The sequence below is a fragment of the Melospiza georgiana genome, chromosome 2 (assembly GCF_028018845.1).
Source record: "Melospiza georgiana isolate bMelGeo1 chromosome 2, bMelGeo1.pri, whole genome shotgun sequence".
NCBI classification, from domain to species: domain Eukaryota; kingdom Metazoa; phylum Chordata; class Aves; order Passeriformes; family Passerellidae; genus Melospiza; species Melospiza georgiana.
Window position 1 is genome coordinate 56,423,311 of NC_080431.1, and position 8,352 is coordinate 56,431,662.

Genomic DNA, 8,352 nt, shown 5'->3' on the forward strand with positions numbered 1-8,352 from the left:
AGAGCTCATTCTCAATCAGTCTTGGTGCACTGGCCTCACGGGAGTTACACAAACTAAACCAACATACTGCAGAGGATACACAGCCTCAAGTCCTTTAAAAACATTTTGGAAAGGTAGCAAGCTTGTACACATATATGGCATGTATAAAGAGGGTGAAGTCTGAGGATGAAGAGCATGAGTCAATGGGAAAATAGCCACAGAGCAGTGGGGTCAGGAAACACACCTTGTGCATACACACAGGGATGTATCCACACAGGTCTGTGTTCTGTGTTGCTGACAGCATCATATCTGCTTTGAGCTCAGGCTGGGACATGAGCTCAAGTGACCTTAATTCCCCCCAAGAGCAGAAAACTTTGTACCACAATACACCAGAATCTCTGCACTGGGCTTCACCCAGCAACCTGGAAAAGTATGACTGGCTCTAAGGGCCCTATTGATGGCCAGCAGGACAGAGGAAAGGGGAAGTTTGCACTGTCTGCAGATGAACAAGAGACTTTCCTCTCTATTGCTGCCAAGCCAGCACTTTTCATCAACATCCAATCAGCGCCAGAAATTCCTTAAAAGAAAAAAAGAAGCTCTTTGGAGCAGAGTCCTTTTGTGTATCATCCCAGAACACAAAGGGGCCCCTAGCTCTCAGGAGGGCCTCTTAGGTATTGGCTCAGTATCACAAACTGTAATAATTAAAATAATTTATAGCATTATTTTTGTAAGTAGGGATTTTCCCTGTCTTTCTCTCCCTCTGGAACTTTCCAGTTTAAACGTGAAGACAATGACTTCTTCATTACTGCTGGAAAGGCAGAAAAAACCAAAACTTTGGTTGTTGTTGTTGTTATTGGAGGACATACCAAAGAAATGAAAAAGAATGTTTATATTCCCATTGGCCTTTGTGTAGCTGTGAGTGTCTCAAAGGCTAGACAGGAGCTTGGAGAATACACAGAGATGTAAAACCCAGGCTCAGCTTCAGCCTCTCTGCTGTGCAGAGACAAAGCACCCGTGAAAGTATCTGTGCCAGTGAGTGTTTGCATGCACAGGTCAAAGCAAGAGAGGTAAGAAGATACAGGCAAATAGAAAAAAGAGAGGGGGAGAAAATGGATGGCTACTAGAAAGGGGAAAGAGAGATATATTTAGTCACAATAAATTTTCTTATAACTGGTGCAAATATTTCACTTATAGTACTTTTGTTGAAAAATTATATAAAAATAAATGTTCAGAAATGAGGAATTTCAGTATTTATCTTTTTTTTTTTTTTTTTTTTTTTTAATGCAGCCTAAATCCTGTACTCCATCTTGGAATTTGAGTTTTACTCCTTTCACATATTAGAGTCAAAAGCAGGAAAGAATCTAACAGATAATAAAATGAAGGAGTAAAGAAGTAGCGACATAAATGAAGGGGGAAATTGCAAATCTGAAAATTTTGATAATTCTTGTTTCTGACAAAATGTATATATCATTGAGCAAAAAAAATGTTCCTGTTAAAAACTAACATTACTCTCAATTATTCTGCACAGTGCCAGGCTCATTTTTCAATGATATCTTGTTATTATTATATATTACATTCATTACAGGAAAGCCCAGAGGTTCTCAAGCTTCTGTCATGCTGAGTAAGTACAATATTTAGGAAAGATTATCCTCATTCTAAAGAGCTGACAAGTTAACTAGGGACAGGATGCAGCAAGCGGGCAAAGAACATAACAGAAGATGGAGAGGAGGAATAAGGGAAAGGGCCATGGTGAGAACACTAGTAGCTCAGCTGGAGGGACTTAGCGTATATTTCACAAGCCATGGGCTTTGGGGTGTCCCCCACAAATCACCTTCTCCATGACCAGTGAGTGCGGTGGGACTGGAATGGCAGCTGAGGGTGGTTGGCTCCACATTGATACAAGAAGCGCAGTGAGTACAAAGCTGCCACTCATTTCTCCCTGAGGATGGAGCCATGCTGTACTTGTTTATAGAAATCCATGCTTGCTCCTCGCTCCAAGTGCCACAAAAGGCTGAGGACTCTTCTTTCTTCAGCCTTGGAGAGCAGTGCAGTTGTACCAGCAAGGCACTGCCATGCCTAGTTAGTATACAGGATCCAGAGCGACCCCCGTGGCAGGGAGAAATGACTCCATGATATCAGAAGGCTAATTAATTAGTTTATTATACTGTATTATTCTATACTATATTACACTGCATCTAAACTGAATCAGCACAAGCACTCAACTCAGCTGAGCAGAATCTTGTGCCTGTCTGCTGACCGACAGTCTGCACACGGGCTTGGCCCTGATAGGCCAAGGAAACAAAACACCATCACTCTGGGTAAACAATCTCCATATTGCATTCTACTTTTGCACAACACAGGAGCAGCCAATGAGATAAGAATTGTTTTTTCTTTCTCTGAGGTTCCTCGCTGCGATTCCCAGAAAATATCCTTGGGAAGTTGTGCCTTGCTTTTCTCTGTGAAGAGGAATGTGGCCACACTAGTGCATGTCAGGGAGCATCTTCTCATGCACTGAGACAAAAGAAGTGGGAGCTCTCATCCCCATTTACCAGCACTGAACCTTTACTATTTCCTCTGCTGGCTGCTTTGAAGCAGTATTTTGTCTGCTGACTAGAAAGTACTGTAGCTGCATACAGCGACAGCCCTGCTATCCTGTGTTCAGAGACAGCTCTTTTACAGAAGAGAAATTTTATCTTTTACCACTCTGGTCTACTTGCAGGAAAATATCTGCTAAGAAACTTTCCAGTAAAAGTTCTAGAAAATGTCTCTCCATCCTCTGTTATTTGAATTAAAGTATGCTGGTACATGTTCTTCTGACTTTCTCAAGACTTGAAAACGATAAAAATTAAAGAAAAAAAAATAGCAATTCAAGAACTTTTTTTTTTTTTTTTTTTTTTTTTTTTTACAATGACTCAGAGGATATGTGAAAAAAACTTTTTATGGTATTTGTCTGAGATTTCCCATGGTTGGTAAAACTCCCCCAGTAATAACTGCTTAGAGTATCACTGTCCAGAAACTTTAGGATTAGCAGATTTATGTCTTTTCTATTACCTGCAGCAATAAACTGCCTTTAAAAAATCCTCTTGCTCCCTAACTACAAATTGAATTTCCATAAATGTATGTAATATAGCCACAGGAAAGCACAAGGCAGAGTTGTGTGCAATCTTAGAATTTTACATGCAGTTCTCATTTCCTCAGAAGTTTGATCAGATATTGTCCAATCTTAATGCATCTGTACTCCCTGGGCTAGAAGAGCAAAATACACCTGAGTCGAAACCTTCTGCTATAGTCAAATTAAAGGCATAAAAAAATGGAATGACAAGTGGAAGTACTACAATGGGTTTGTGACCTTCAAATTCCCTGGCTGGCTAGTAATAGGAGAACCTTGGCCTACACTCAAACATCTTCAGGGCTGTCATAAATTGGAAGAAGGATCTTTGGGATACACTGACATAGCTGGCATATTTCTAATTTCTTCAGCCTTGCTCATGAGATTATACAACCTTGTCGCATGACAACCTCTGTCTCCTATATCAGGTGAATTTCCTGCTCCAAAAAGATGATTCGGTGGCTTTCTGCTCCCTTTACACGTGCAGTCTAGTATAAAGCAACCCAAGGGAACTGGGCTTTTAATGCCCAGTGCCTGAGTGCTATTAAATTAGCTACATCTACCCATTAAACTCCCAACCTCACCTGTGACAATTCCTCACCTTTGAAAGGTTGCTATTATTCTCATCATTATCTGTACCCTGGTAGAGGCTGCATAACCACACAGCTTTAGCATTTTTTAAAATAGACATCAATCTTAGTGTGTAACAGAGAGGCCTGTCCAAATTGCTTCAAAGGGTCAGTGAAGGCCTGCTTGCAGGCATAGCCTTGATGATATCTGTGAGTCTATGGTGGTGAAGTAAAAGAAGTATATGCATCTATGTGCATCTTCATTACTTCAGAGGTGTGGGTTGAGCAGTATCCCAATCTCCTTTCTCTCTCCCTCCTGTGCTGGCATGTCACTGCAAAGCACATTCTTGGGAAAGCTTTGGCAAGAGGCTCCCAACCTGTGGTCTCTGCTGAGGGGTTATCAGTCAGTCTGTGAGACTGATGTTCCACAAAAATGTTTTAAATTTATGAACTCCCTCTGGCTTCATGGGTGGTCTGGGAAAAGGAAGATTGAAATTGTTTGAGTGGTTTGAGAGCCAGTGGTTTAGGCAACAAACTCCCACTGGCATCAGAACAGGCCGTGGTTAGGAGCTAAGCACAAGTGCAGCCATGCACAAAGGTCCTGCAAATGCACACAGCTTTTATTTTGCCAAGACTCATCATTATCCTGCTACCAAAATGGTGATCATGGTCCTGCCATGCACCATGCAAACAACATACAGGCAATGTCAGCAGACAATTCTGTGTATTTCCAGTCACAGATATTCTGAGGATTTGGCTGTGCCAGAGGTGGCACTGAAGTCCACAGGACAAGCAAACAAACTACTGCTTGTGCTGAATACAATGGCATACCATGGTGTCTGTGATCACTTTTCTTCAAAAAGTGAGCATGCAAACAGTCATCTGTGTTTGTGGACAAGGCTCCTTCACTTCACCATCTGCAGCATCACATCCATCTTGGAATGAAGTTGGCAATGACTGGCAGCAGAAGGCGCCTGTGGCATCACTGGTCAGCATTTCAACAGCTCCTGGGGAGCAGGATAGGAATGACACCACTGTCACCATTGGTTGAAAGAGAATCAGTACTGAAGGTAACATTTGGCACTTCAGGGCTAGCTTTTAACTAGTGAACAGGAGATAATCAATGTTGACCTCCAGTACTGAGAGACTCCAACATTCCCCTTCCAGAAAATGTGCTACCCATCAGAGTCCACAAGTGCAGGTAAATCCTGACTTCTAATGGCTGCTGTTACATATAGCACTTTCAAAATTATTTATTGACAATAATCCAGTAGGTTCCTCACTGGATTTTCAAAGGATTTCATGACACCTTTTCTCCTTGATTCACAGATATGTCTGGCATTTCTTGGGCCAACGAAAGATGAATTTTGCTCAGTTTTGACCAACCTACCTGAGTTTTGCAAATAATAAGAGCTCATGCATTAAACCCCAAAGCTCACAGATTTGTTCCTCACTGGCTGAATCTTCATGACACATGGTCTTAAATTTCTTACAAGTACCAGGCAAGGATATGGAGTAGATGCCACTACTGAAGGTAGAGTCATAACTCAAGAGCTTCTACGTGGCAGAATGTCTTAATGACACAACTGAGAACATAAGAGACTGACCTCAGAAAGTGAAATAAATGAGCTTGCCTGCCACATTTTCACTTTAAAAAGTCAGTAATGATTAGAAATAAGTGGAGATTCACCTTGGAGCAATATATAATTTAATACAGACACATTTTGAGTAGAAAACATAAAGCTGAGAATTACTCAAGGTGGAGAGAAAATGATAATAAATTATGCAAATCTATAGGCAGAGAGACTAATACTAAATATCATAGAAAATCACATTACTATGTGCGAGCACAGCTCCAATAACATGCAGTGATGTGTTGGGACAACCTGTAGACAAAAAAAGGTTCTGACATGCCAGCTTTGGTCAGAGTATTTCCTGTTTAGCAGAGGTGGCCTAGGCAGATCATATGAGACGATCATACTAAATAAAATACAACAGCACTGTTACAGTGTAAGCACTGAAAAGGTCACAATCCCCATATGAGGCACTGTGTGGTAGCCACTGTGGGACCTGAACAACACAAAAAAGGCACCTCAAGTAGGTACAAACTGCACCTTACTGCCCTTTTCTGTCAGCAGCTGGCCCTGGTGCCAGCATGGCTGACAGAAGAGCAAATAACACTGTTTGAAAGCTTTCCAGCTAGGGCTAAATTTTAGTGCAATGTAATCCAAAACACAATAATCTAGGGCTGTAAGTGACAGTTTGGCCTGATTTTTAAAAGGAGCAAATTAAGATTTGCAAACCCTTGGTCGTATTCAAGTAGTTTCTGGAAGAAGTTATTTGTTCAGGAAGGCAAATAATGTCCCAGCCAAGTCAGGGCAGGCTTGTAGTAAACTAAACTACACTTTGGTTATTGCTGATGATGAAAATGCAACTTGATTCGTCTTTAGTGGGGAGATGGAATCTTTAATACATTCTTAACTGTCTTTTGCAATTATTGCTGTCTGTGCCAGAGCCAGGCAATTAAATCTGCACCTCAGTCTTTGCTTTACTAAGCTCTGTCACATTTTCTAGTAGTCCTGAGGAAAGGAGCCTGCAAAGAGGAATTCCAAACTTCTGCCAGTCAATGCTGCATAGAATTACTCCACTCTTCATCCTCCAGATTCTATAAAATTAAAAGCATTTATGCCATCTTTGATTTGATGCCTGCAAACAGATGATATGCCTGGATCAAGCATGTTTCTGAGTTGTAACCACATATTATGCAAAATAATAATATTAAAGAAGAGCTGACAGATATGAGTCTTGTCAGCTGCATTGTTTACTCTGTTCTCCTCAAGTAATTGTGGATTCACAGTAGAGATTTACACTTAGCTTCCCTTGTATTATTTGTGGCAGCTTTCATTATCTGCCAACAGAAATTTCATGACTGTTGTGAGGAAAAAAAGGTGTAGCCTGGGATGGCAACGCATCAGACATCTAGAAGTAGCAATCAACAGTAGTTGTTGTGCTGTAAGTAATGACTAAACAGCTTGGCTGTGTTGTGCATTCCTTAATACGCTGCCACAGCCCCCACTTTCCAAGATGGACTGTAAACCACCTATTTAGGATCACACTCAAGGAGGATGTGGTGTGCACCTTTCCTTGCTCTCGTTATTGCTCATGTCATTAGGTGAGATTCATTTGATGGCATTACTTGTGCTCGTTAAAGTCTTTGTGACTGGAATATGGTACAGTATCAGAATTTTAATGGCTCATATATTCTCTGAGAGATGATGGCAATAAATGCTACTGCTTTGACCTTCTCTGGGTTTTATCATTTGAGTCACTGATCATCTCCATTCGTTCATCTCCATTTGTGCCCATATAGAGAATGAAGAGCCAGAGAAGAGCTACAGTTATCAACAGACAAAAATATTTACAAAATGTAATGTCCCCTGTTTGTAAGCAAATTAACAGTTTATATAGCTTTTCATCATCTGCATGAAGCATTAATATCCTGCCTTTTCCTTGAGACAGGGATTGCTGTGAAGAGGCAATGCGTGGGTCCTTTAGCATTACAGGAACACTACAAAGCTATACATACCTGTGACACTACTTGCAGTGAGGGATGGGAAAAAGGGCTTCCTGTTCCATGCTCTTTACACGAGTGACCATAAAGAATTTCCAGGATTTTATTTTGGGTGATTGCGAGGGTGTAGCAGTGACCAATTAGCCCTATCACTGCCAAGATTTCCCCAAGCTTTCTTAATAGCTGGCCGTTACTGTATGTAGTCAGTAGAATACAAAAGGTCCTCAGAACAGGGATATCCAGGTAAAGATGTGTTAGGCATACTGCCAACTACAGCCACCAAATTTAGGAGTTTATTTTAGAAGCCTAGATTGGACTAATCTCCCCACAGCTCCCTGGGTAGAAAGACAGAACATTTTAGAACTCATTCCGTCCATTTTAGACATCAACCTAAGTTTTCCATATAGGCAGTGAACTGAAGGAGCTCTTTCAGAAGAATAAGACAAATACTCTGGATTTCTGGCTGGAAGAAGTTGTCTCTCTCTCCTTTGCCTGTTGAGAGAGAATAACCCTTCCATATAAGTTCCTAAACTGGGGGCTTAAAACTAGGCAGCATGATTACCTCCTCTACTCAAAACACTTGACCTGGATGCTCCTGGGAGGTGAAAATGGAGTGTTGCCTGCTGCAGACTCCCTGCAACAGCGGCTTGTGATTTGAGGGGGTGTTTATTTTACAGGCTCACTGACTTGAGGGAATTCACATGATTTATAGCACAGATTGGGGTGTGGTTTTCGAAACAGAATTGCTTGAGCTTGTCCATAAAGAACAAGAAAATTTCAGTGTAAAGTGAGAAAGAATAATTATTTTTTAACCTATTTTCTATTTTTTACAAACATCTACTTTTCAGCAGGCAGATTATGCAATGAGGCTCCATTTGCTTCTGCATTCTGCTGTGCCTTGGTACAGGGGAAGGACTATACATGGGGGCTCATTACGCCATCTATCTCCAATGAATTCCAGCACTAGATATATAAAGCTACCATGAAAGACCAACTTTTTTTTTGCCTGTCACGAGAGTTTACTCATCTAGCATTGGGCAGGGATTTTTACAGGTCACCAGTACATCAAAAATACATCAGCAGTAAAACATGGCCAAATTTATCCTCATACCCAAGCCAGAGCT